At 44.1% G+C, this 11,469-nt stretch overlaps 1 protein-coding gene across 1 annotated transcript in view; it reads right to left on the bottom strand.

Annotated features, from left to right (window-relative positions):
• Window positions 1-590: 590 nt before the first annotated feature.
• VSTM2A (V-set and transmembrane domain containing 2A) overlaps window positions 591-11,469 on the bottom strand; it is a 40,752-nt gene continuing 29,873 nt past the window's right edge. The window contains exon 7 of the transcript XR_006742642.1: window positions 591-604. The gene's annotated coding sequence lies outside the window, so the exon portion shown is untranslated. The remainder of the gene's footprint in view (window positions 605-11,469) is intronic.

The following is an 11,469-nucleotide window of genomic DNA, read 5'->3' as shown; positions in this document are numbered from 1 at the left end:
TTCGCTTTCATACTTTCTTGCCTAAGCATCAGGTATCCTCGAATTGCTTCTGACTTTAAAGGGAACGCTTCGGCTGGTCTAAGCAGTACTAACTGAGCTAATGGCTGGCAGTCTGGTAGGCACACGATTAGGTTCAGCTCCATTCATTAGTTTGCTGTTCCCTTTTTTCGTCAATGCGTTTTATATTATCAATGCTTTGCAGCATGTGTATGGTGAACATAATTTTCCTCCACGTCTCTGTGAACAAGGCAAACTATGTGACTAGTTTTTCTGGTATAAAATGTACTGGTTACATTGGCGTCAGTTCTTCTTGGTCATGGCGTGCCTCGTGCTCTTGGTACTCCAGCCCTCTGTCCGCCTTAGTACTGCCTGTGCACGGGTTGGCTCAACCACCAGTGGGCTCCAACTGCCCCTAACGAGACCTCTTCCTCTCTCCCTCTCAGCCTTCCATGCCCTCCATATTAATTCCATCCCACCCTACATCTCTGTGCACTTTCATTAGCAAAAGAAACCCATCTCTTCCAATCATTCTTTACCCCCCAGGTTCTTACCTCCCCGTGGCTACGTATCTCCTAACGTGACTCAAATTTTCATCTTCCTCAATCTCACAAACCCTTTCACGGCCTTGAGTCTGAAAAATGGTCCACATCTTTAACTTCCCCTTTTAACTCCTTGATGAAACTATATTTGTTGTGTTCATTGAATCTCTTTTAAGTGGTAGATGCTTTTTCTCCACACCTCTCCTGCAGTTCATCCTAGAGCTGAGGTAGGTGGCCGTCGCAGACTGCATTTTACAAAGATGGCCGCATCACCCTTAATCCCATCCCGTGTGCTCTTGTACAACAATAAGGTCGACACTTCCCTTCACTGGGCTGTGGAGTCTACGTCCTCTGTCCTCCACTCTTGGACTTAGATGGACCTTTGCAACTGCTTCAGTCACTAGAATGTAACACATTTGCCATGTGACTTCTGAGGCCAGGCGATAAAAGGCAGTACAACGTCTGCTTAGCTTCTCTCTGGTTTGGGGAACCCAGCCCCACGTGGCAAGGTAACTGAGGCCACCCAGAGAGCCAGGTGTAGAGACCGCAGCTGACAGTTCCAGCCAGGCTCACAGCTCCTCACCGGCATCAGGAAGTGAAGGAAACATCACATGACAGGAAACGTCAGGTGACGCAGGGCTCCAGGCTTTGTTTTCAGGAGAGGGCCCAGAGTCAGGGATTTCGGCCCCCTCGGTGGCTTGTCTGAATTCCTGACTCACAGAAGCTATGAGAGGTAATAAATGATGATTGTTGTTTTGAGTTTTGAGTTAATTTGTCACGCAACAATAAATCACTAATAGGAGCCCGTGATGTTTCTCATCACCGTTTCCAGATCATTATCTCAGCTCTTCCCTATAAAACCCAAGGTTCTCTGCAGCTCATGCTCTTGGAGTATAGCACACATTACTCTCAGTTCTTGCTATTCCTCATTTCTAGGATATGTTAACGACGAATGTGTCGCCTCCTTTTCTAATGACTCATGATTTATTCTTTGTGGTTATGTCAGTGTTCTCATTGAGTAAGTTCCCAGTACCCTGAGGCTTTTAATTTTCTTGAGGTTTTCACTTCCAAGAAACCTGTCCACTGTCAATGTCAGCCTCAGTGTGGTCATTACCAATAATTGCAATCCCTCCATAATCTCAATGATAAGCTTTCGGTTTTCTGGGTACCGCTTTAAGTCATACCAATTCTCCCCACGCTCCAATTTCAACAATTGATCTCAGTGAGCCTTCCAGTCAATGGACCCATGACCTTATCATTGTCCTTCCAATCCCAGTCGTATCTCACTTTCTTCTTTTCCAGCTCAGAGTCCCTGGTGGTCCACCATTGTGATCACTTCCACATCCCCTCTTTCTCTTCATTCCTGGAAAAATCCCACACCTAGTTAATTGCAATTCTCCCTTAATGCTATCCCTGCAGCCATGAAGGTGAAAGGAACTGGAGAAAAATGTACACTGACACTGACCGCTCTGACGTTACGGTCACGACCAGCACATCGAGAAAGTTTTCAGTGCTTCCTGCCAATCTTATTACATTTCCCTTCTCTTCTCCATCTCTCATTCTTCCGGACATCTTTTTTAAGCTCCAAAACCTTCTTTCCCCCTCACTCTCAAGTGATGACTTCTTTTTTTTTTTTTTTTTACTTTTTTCTATAAGAATAAAAAGTTAAACGGAGACGTTCACAGCTCCCACACCATCACCTAGGTCTGTATGTACAGTTTCTGCCTTGCCTTTTGTTACACTGAACGAACTCTCTGTGCACCTGGAACCGGCTCCCGTATGCAAGCAATTACCTCCATTTCCTCTTTCCAGCTGAAGCTCACACTTGAATCATCTCTCTTTTGTAGCATTAAATTTCCCCTCTAGTGGACCATTTCCATCAGCCTGTGTGTATGCTTAAAAAACTTAAAGAAATAGCTCCTTGAACTGTATATCTACCTCCAGCCATGTCCCACTTCTCTGCTCATTAAATTTCAAAAAATATATAGTCTGTACTTTCTTTCCTCATTTCATCTTCTCTCATTCTTTCTTGAACCTACCCCAACAAGCCTCCTCTCCTGCTCTCCCACCCAAAACCCACGTGACAAGGTCCTCTGTGATCCCCAATGTCTGTGCACACGGGCCAGGAGCAGGCAGCACAAGTTGCTCTTCTGCTCTGGTTTACAGGGTGCAGACTCCCAGGTCTAATCTGAGTACGTTCTGAGGGTCTAATGTACAGCATGCTGATAACTTCACACCACTGTATTGTATGCCGTCCTGACAGGTGCTAGGAGAATACATCTTAAATGTTCTCTCCAAACACACACACACGGTAACTGTGAGCGGTGATGGATGTGTTAATTAACCTTCTCGGGGGTAAGCGTTTTGCAGTCTAAAGGAATATCACATCATCTCATTGTACACCTCAAGTTTACACAAAGCCACATGTAATCATATCTCAATAAGGCTGGAGGAGAGTTTCCTTTACTTTAGCTTCCGGGAACGACTGAAGCTAATCCCCCATCTCATTGTGTTCCTGCCAACCACGTAGAATCTCTGGGAGAAAAACTCCCTCAGAGTCAAGGCTCTTGAGGGGACTATTAGACAGAGGCCTTTTTTTCTTTTCTTTTAGAAATAGGAATTGTGTTTATTGCCATAAATGGAACAAATACAAAGGTACCAGCGATTTTTCTCCCTTTAAAAATTTTCTCCTCTTTTATTACGCAAGAAATACGGTGTTTTGTGGTCAGTAAACTTCCTTCTTGTGCAATTTCACTTTGCTGTTTTATTTAATAAAAACTTAGAGCAGCCCGGCCAGTGTGGCTCAGTGGTTGAGTGTGGACAAGGAGGTCATTGTCGATTCCCAGTCAGGACTCATGCCTGGGTTGTAGACTCCATCCCTAGTAGGGGGCAGGCAGGAGGCAGCTGATCAATGATCCTCTCTCATCACTGATATTTCTCTCTCTTTCTCCTCTTACTTCATCTCTGATATCAATAAAACTATATTTAAAAGAGAACTGAAAGCACACAGTAGGTGTGGACAGTGGTTCCTGTTTGGCTTTGCAGAAGGATGAGTCCGTAAAGCGGGACTAGCTCCTGGTGGGCAATGTTCTCTCAGAGGCCAGGCATCTGACCCGGCCACTCACACAGCCAAGCCGTTTCCTCTAAAAGGTTCCAGATCCTTCAAAGAAAACAAAAACCGAAGGAAGAGATAAGTGTTAAAATCGAAAGTGCCGAACATAAAAACAAAGTTGTGCCTGTAAATTGGTGCCGAGAATAAGGCAGGATTGAAGGAACTGGGTCAGTTATAAGCTTTTCAGCAGACAAAGCAAAAGGAAAAAAATCTATTAATGACATAATTCAGTTTCCTGGAAGTGAAACTAAAATCTCTGAAGACAAATTTCAGCCAGCGCACCTGGCCTTTTCTGAGGAGCAGAGAGGACTCTGCTCCGGGTGCTCCCTGCGGGCAGCACACGGAACCAGTCTTGTCTGGTTACAGCATCTCTGTTTTGCTCACGGATGTTTATGACACACGTGTGCCATTCACTCATGTGAACTGAAGGAAGAGCAGGAATTCTCGTGGCTCGCTGGGGCAGGTCCCCAGTTCTCAGATTTTGACCTGGAGGGCAAATGCCATCCGCGGAAGATGGCCATCCTTGCCCTCAGGTCTGGCTGTCTCCACAAAGCTTTGGCCAGCGTGCAAGGTTGTGTGCCTCCGCATGCAGGGTGGGCGCACCTGATCTAAGTATCCGAAGAGGACAGTCCTCAGGACTTCACAGATATCGACTCGCGGGTAGAGCTGATATTTTCTTTTTGAAATCTTGAAATTGACAAGGCATCTGTCTATATCAAAATATGCTTTCATCTGCTGCTTCAAAGATACCGTCTCTTTCAGGTGGACAGAGTGATCAAGGAAATAAGAATGACTCATGAGAGGATGGCTCATTGAATAAGATCAGAAAATTACAGTTGTATTGGAATGTGGCCATAGCCAGGGAGTTTTAACATCTCATGCTCACACGGAACAATCACCACACGGCAAGTTCAATGTTTATTAAGAAAGTGCAAGGTCATAGTGTCACGTTGGGAGCTGAGGATATTTTGGGAAGGTCTCAGACGGACCTGAGTTAAAATTGGGTGCCTTTTCTGTTCTTGACTTTGACGTGCCTCCATCTTCCCATCACCCCACATTCCATTTCCGTTTTCAGGTACACGTCGAGCCGTTGCTGCTGGAGTGTATTGGTAATACTGGCGTTTGCTGGATCGTGTTCAATTAAACAAATCACTGGTGCATAACAAACAGCCTCCAATCCCATAAAATCACTCCTGCCTTGTTAAAATCTCATTTGTTATAGGAACTCTTAAAAACATAAGGTGCCTCTGAGGGGAAATTATTACCGTTCATATTGCAACAGGAAATAATGCTCCCTATAAATCAATACCAGCAGGGATGCTCTTATTAAAAGGAGCACACAGGTCAATTGCTAATTTCCAGTTGACAGCATAATTTAGTGAGGCATACTGTGCCCTACGGTGGCTGGCGATCATTTTTAGAGAACAGGGGCCATTTCCCGGGTTCTGAGAGAAGCCCTACACAGTGGAGATAAAATAGACTCAAAGTTTCACGTGCCTTCTTGTTTTAGATATTTTCTTTTTTGAAAACAGCTTTATTGAGGCATAATTGATATGCAGAGAACTGCATGTATTTAATGTGTAAAGTTTGATGTGTGGACATATGTGTAATGTATAAAGTGTGATGTGTGGACACATGCAAATGCCCATGGTACCAATACAGCCGAGATGATAGACATAGCCAGCACTCTCCAAAGTTTCCTTGTGTCCCTTTGTGTTTATTTTCTTTTTTGTTATTTGTTGTGTGTGTGTGTGTGTGTGTGTGTGTGCGCGCACGCGCAAGTGTGTGTGTTTAGACACTTAACATAATATATTATCTCTTAAAATGTTTTGAAGTAAACAATGCACTGTGTTGTACAGCCCAGAATTTGTCAATCTTGCATAATCCTAACATTCTAACTGCTGGAAAACATCTACCACTCCCCACTGCTCCCCAACCTCTGGCAACCTTATTGCATCCTCTGCTCCTATGAGTCTGGTGATTTCAGATTCCTCAGAGAAGGGCATCATGCAGTGTGTGTCCCGTGCCTGGCTTTTCTCACTTAGCGCAATGCCCCCAGGTTCGTCCATGTGCCACAACGGCAGGATTTCTTTCAACGTCAACGCTAAATTATATATATGGATACACATCCCATTGTCCATTCACTTGTGGATGGACACCGGGCCCCAGGGGTTCTCCAGGCCATGGCTATTGTGAAGAATGCGGCAGTGAATGAGGGAGGGCAGATATCTCTTAAAGATCCTGATATTTATTTCAGAGAGGAGGGGAAAGGAAGATAGAAGAGAGAAATATCAGTGATGAGAGAGAACCATTGATCGGTTGCCTCCGGCATGCCCTATGCCCACCCTGGGGATCGAACCCACAGCAACCCAGACACGTGTCCTGACCAGGAGTCGAACCTTGACCTCCTGGTTCAGAGGTTGATGCTCAATCACTGAGCCATGCAGGTCGGGCCCCTTTAAAAAAAACAAAACATTCTAACAGGTGGGAAGGGGATACATCATTGTAGTTTTGACTTGTATTAACCTGATGACTAGTAATGTTGGGCATCTTTTCATGTATCTATGGGCCATTTGTGTGTCTTCTTTTAAGAAATAGACATTCAATTTCTTGGCGTATCTTTAAACAGGTTTTGTTGATTTCCTACTGAATTGTAGGGAGTTCCTTGTAGACTTGAGAAGTGAACCCCTTATAAGGTATACAATTCGCTGATATTTTCTGCCACTTTGTAGGTTGCCTTTGCGTCCTGTTGACTGTTTTCTTTGCGGAGGCCCTCCAGCCTTTCAGGATAGCATGAGTTTTCCTCCGTCTTCACAGGCATTGGTTTGGGACTCTCCCGTGACACTCCGGTTGAATTTGGGCACAATTGGTTTCTTACTCAAAACCCTAAGGCATTGCATTCTTAGAAAACATATTTCTGCGAATTTTTAAACTCTCAACTTTGGCATTTCTCCTGGCATCTCAAAGGCTGTTTTAATTGGAAATGGGAAAGTGTGACTCAGACCTCAGGTTGACGTGAAGCTGGCTCAGCCTCCGGTGGAACGTGTGCGGTCTCTGACGGCGCTGCGTTTGTCTCCGAACCGGGAAGAACAAGGCTCACAGGGCGCTCACCTTGGCCGTGGCTCACACAGGGGGCACCGGGCTCATTCTGGGCGTTCTCATCCCAGGCTCTTCAGCTGTCTTCCCCGGGAAGATAATAGCGTGATGCTCCTAATTCTGTATTAGCCTCTCGGACGCTCCTTCACATGAATTAGCTATGTGCCTCTTGCAGCTGCCACTGAAGACAGGCCAGACTCATAACTCCCACTGACAGATGAGGAAATTGGGGATCAGAAGGTTAAGTGGCCCATCACGGGCATGCTCCTCCTCCAGGGAAAGGTGTCATTTTTTGCAGAAAGGAGCCTGGGATGGGGTGGAAGACTCCCGCGTGGGAAACTGTGGTGGAGAGTCCTGCCTTTCCCCACCATCTGCACTGCCTTGCTTGTCACTTAAATCCCCTCAAGTCCGTGGCCTTCAGTGAGAGCGAGACACCTAGTATGACACACACCAAGTGACAGCAATGCCTTCCGTGCGAACCTACAGGGATAATTGAAGCTTGAGATAATAGCATGAGCAGAGGGTGGGGAAGGCCATGGAGCAGGGAAACGTGACCAGACAGGAGATAAAATTGCAGAAAGAGGAGAGGAAAGGCGACTTGCATTGTTCTTTGTATTTATTTCCTTCGTGTTCACTTATAATTTTATTTCCCCTATATCACTTGTTTTATCCCTTTATTCTTCTTATCTTAAATATTATTCTTTTTATTCTTTTGTCTAATAGTCAATTTTGGCTCTAGTCAATTTTCCAATTGGGGTGTTAATGTCTTTTTAAAGAATATTTATGATCTTTAATGCTAAGGTTATAATCTACTTATTTGCTTCTTTTTGTCTGCTGTTCTTTTCACACTGATGCTTTTCAAAAACCATCTATTTATAGAAATTTTATGTTTCTATATAATTTATCATGGCTTACTCTCCTTTGTAATTGCATATTTATAATGCTGTATGCTTAGGAGATTTTTTGACCCCCCCCCCCATTTAATTATATATTCCACCTAGAATATTCGAGAATTCATAGTGAAGAGTGACTAGGCAATATCCTTTTGATCAGATGATAATTATTGCTTGAATAATCCCATTCTCCCAGTTGCTTGTCCACGTGACCTTCACATGCACTGTTTTTATATACACTCCGGCACTTTCTGGAGCTTTCCCTGTGTTCCATTCATCTTCCTGTCACTATTTGGACCCAAACCACATTATTTTAATTACCGTGCTTTCCTGATTTGGGAGGTTACCTCTCCATTCATTACTCTCTAAACATTTCCTGTGGCGATTTTCCCTCATTTCTCCTCCAAGATTAAATCTAAATTGATTTGGCAAAATTGCAAAAACAAAAACAAAACTAAACAAAAAACCCAGCTAGGGTGTATCTGGAAATGAGTGGCTAAATGGGAAAGATCGCCATTTTTATAAAGACTCATTCTGGAACACGGTATGGTTTCCAACTGATTAAATTTCTTTTGTGCTCTCAGTAATTTTTAATTTTTTTTTTTAGTTTGCTTTATTTAGGTCTGGCTCTTCCTTGAGATTGTCATTCTTAGTTTGTTTATGTTCTCAATGTGAATGCACCTCTTTCTCCATTATATGTTTTTTTCTAACTGGCACACAGGAGACTGCTGCTTTGGTAAATTAATATTTACCTTCTATCAATTGCTAGCCCTAAAATATGTAAGTTTACCTCTAGTGCTCACAGCACACCATTACTTGCCTCCGAATTATGACAATTATGTTCATCTTTCCTGATTTTTTGTTTTGTTTCTTATCTTTGTATTTTGCACTGGTTAGATTATCAGATTAGTGTGAAATATCAAACAGCCACTGCAGGGGCCCTGGTCACGTTTCTTAGTTAATGAAAGTGTTTATAGTGTTTGAATGCTAACCCCATGTTTTGTTGTAGCTTAATATAGATTTAGTTCATTTTATTGAGAGAGTATCTTTCAAATTAAAGTTTACAAAGAGTTGTTTTAAAAGAATTTTGAACTTTATCACCTCTCTCTCTCTCTCTCTCTATCTATCTATCTATCTATATATATATATATATATATATTAAAGGCCTGGTGTATAAAATTCATGCACGGCGAGGGGGGGGGGCAAGGGGGAGGGTCTCCTCAGCCCAGCCTGCACCCTCTCCAATCCAGGAACTCTTGGGGGATGTCCAACTGCTGGTTTAGGCCTAACATCCCTCTCACAATCCTTTATTGCTGGCTCCTAATTGCTCACCTGCCTGCCTGGTCACTCCCAACTGTCCCCATTGCTGGCCTGGTCTCCTCTTACTGCCCCCCCTCCCACTGGCCTGGTCACCCCATTCAGCCTGCTGTTCAGTCATTTGGTCATTCCTCACTAAACCCCCTGCTGGCCTGGTCATAGACAGCCATTTTGTGAGGGCATGAGGATTAATTTGCATATTACCTCTTTATTATATAGGACATTGTCTAAGGAGGTGATCATTATTTTTTTAGCCATGTTATAATCTTCCATTATATTCCGTATTTCATCTTATATTGATTCGCAGGCATGGGCTCAGTGACTGGGGCTCCTTACCTAGGCTGCCGGCTGCCACTGCCGAGTGCCCAACCTGCCGGGAGTGGAAATGTGCTGAGCTGGGTCCTGGCCCAGTTCCCGGGAAGAGCTGGGAGGCAGCCACTGATTTCATTGGACTCTGTCCATTGCGGAGAGGAGGCCATTTGTTCTGTCTGGAGCTACAAGCTTCCCCCTGAGCATGTTCCTCCCAGGTAGTGCTGCTGCCAGCGCCATCATCCTGGCACCGGCTCCGGGCAGGGAGTCCCCTCCCCCCAGCAGGAGTGAGCCCAGGGTGCATGCCCACACAGGGCCCTGGTGCCCGCATGCTCCATCACCCCGAAGCCGCTGGCCTGCTAAAGCCACGGCGGCCACGGCGGACTCAGTGATGCCCTCATTAGCACCAACACTCAGAAAGAGAAGACCGTCTGAACCAGAGTCGGCCCAAGGCGCAGGGCTTTCCAAAGCCACATCCTGGCTCCAGGAACCAGGCTGGGGGCGGAGGCGGCTGTGGTGTTCACACAGTTACCCAGTCACACACAGACGGGCCGTGCTTTCTGTTCCTTCCAAACTCCGCGCAGGTGGAGACGTGGGTTCCCCCAGGAGGTGCGCCTCCAGCAGCACACACAGTGGCTTCTCGGGACATTGAGATTGCCCCTTGCCATTCGAAGCTTCCCTCGTGCTGACACTACCACCCATGATCGTGGACATGCATGTTGCATGTACTCTTGTGCAAATGCTAGCGTCTGGCCTCTTCTTATGTCTTAATGTTTTATTTTTTTTTTAAGTCTCTCACCCAGAATTCTGCCTCTTATTACTTAATATTAAACAACGTTCTCTTATGCTTGTACTCTGTACAATGTTTTTTCTATTATAGTGTTCATTATCTTTGTATTTACCTTTATTCCTTTTCCTTATCCTCTGGTTCATTTAAATGAAAATTTTTATCTATTTTGCTGGAGAATATAATGTATACAGTTTCTTTCTTGCTTTATAACATTTAAGAACATCCATTTTTCTCAAATGGTGAAATTTATGTTTATAAAGTGTTGGCTTTATTGTTATTGCTTTTTAAACTTCTTAGTGAGATTAAATATTTTCATAATTATTAGATCCCTATAAATTTGTGATTATTTGTCCCCTTTTAAGCCAAGATTTTTTTCTTTTTCCCAGAGATTTAGGTTTTAAAAAAGTATGGAGGGATATTGATTTGGGCATATCATATATGTTGAAGTGGCTTTTCCCTAAGTTCTCTTTTGATTTTGGATTTTTATCTACATAAATTTTAGGCTTTATAGTGCCATTTTATTTACTTTTTCCTCACTTTATTTTGCTTTATTTTCCCCTCTCCCCAACCTGAATTAATAAATCACTCCAAGTTTGCTTATAGAACTACAGTAATCTTTCTCAGTGGTTTGGAATGTGGTCTTCACCACATGCTGATATACACCTGTATTTGTACACGCATGTATTATACAATTTTGATTGTCAGGAATATATTGTAGGATATTTCAAGTTTTGGAAATCTTCTAGATATCTTCAAAGAAGAGCATTTTCTGGTTGCAAAATCATGCCTAAGTTGAATTGGAGAACCATTTCCTCAGGAAACGATAACGTCCGTTGATGGAGGGTTGACCGTATGGGGACAATAAGGAAACAGAGAACAGGAGTGTTTTGTGCCCGTGGTCGGCAAACTGCGGCTCGTGAGCCACATGCAGCTCTTTGGCCCCTTGAGTGTGGCTCTTCCACAAAATACCACAGCCTGGGCAAGTCTATTTTGAAGAAGTGTTGTTAGAAGAAGTTTACATTAAAAAATTTTGGCTCTCAAAAGACATTTCAATCTTTGTCCTGTTGGTATTTGGCTCTTTTGACTAATGAGTTTGCCGACCACTATTTTATGCAATTACTTGCACTTCAGGATCTTCTCAGATGCTCTCTTATTTCTGCTGGTGGCGGGCCGCTGTGGTCTGCTGGGCTTTATGTGGTCCTGAGAGGTCGCATAACTGCCTGGTGTCCCGTGTTTATTTGATCTCTACCAGCGGGCAGTGCCAGACGGTTTCTTAAAGGCAGGTGAGTAACTTGCCACCAAAGCAAGGCTTTCCTACACAAGCCATGGGATGCTCACAGCTCAGGCCCCCTAGGCAAGGTGACCAGACATCCCGCTTTTGGCGGGACAGTCCTGATTTTTAACAATCTGTCC

Source organism: Pipistrellus kuhlii, unplaced genomic scaffold, assembly GCF_014108245.1.
Source record: "Pipistrellus kuhlii isolate mPipKuh1 unplaced genomic scaffold, mPipKuh1.p scaffold_m20_p_26, whole genome shotgun sequence".
NCBI lineage: Eukaryota > Metazoa > Chordata > Mammalia > Chiroptera > Vespertilionidae > Pipistrellus > Pipistrellus kuhlii.
The sequence above is the reverse complement of the archived record's forward strand: the minus strand, read 5'-3'. Positions and strand labels throughout refer to the sequence as shown.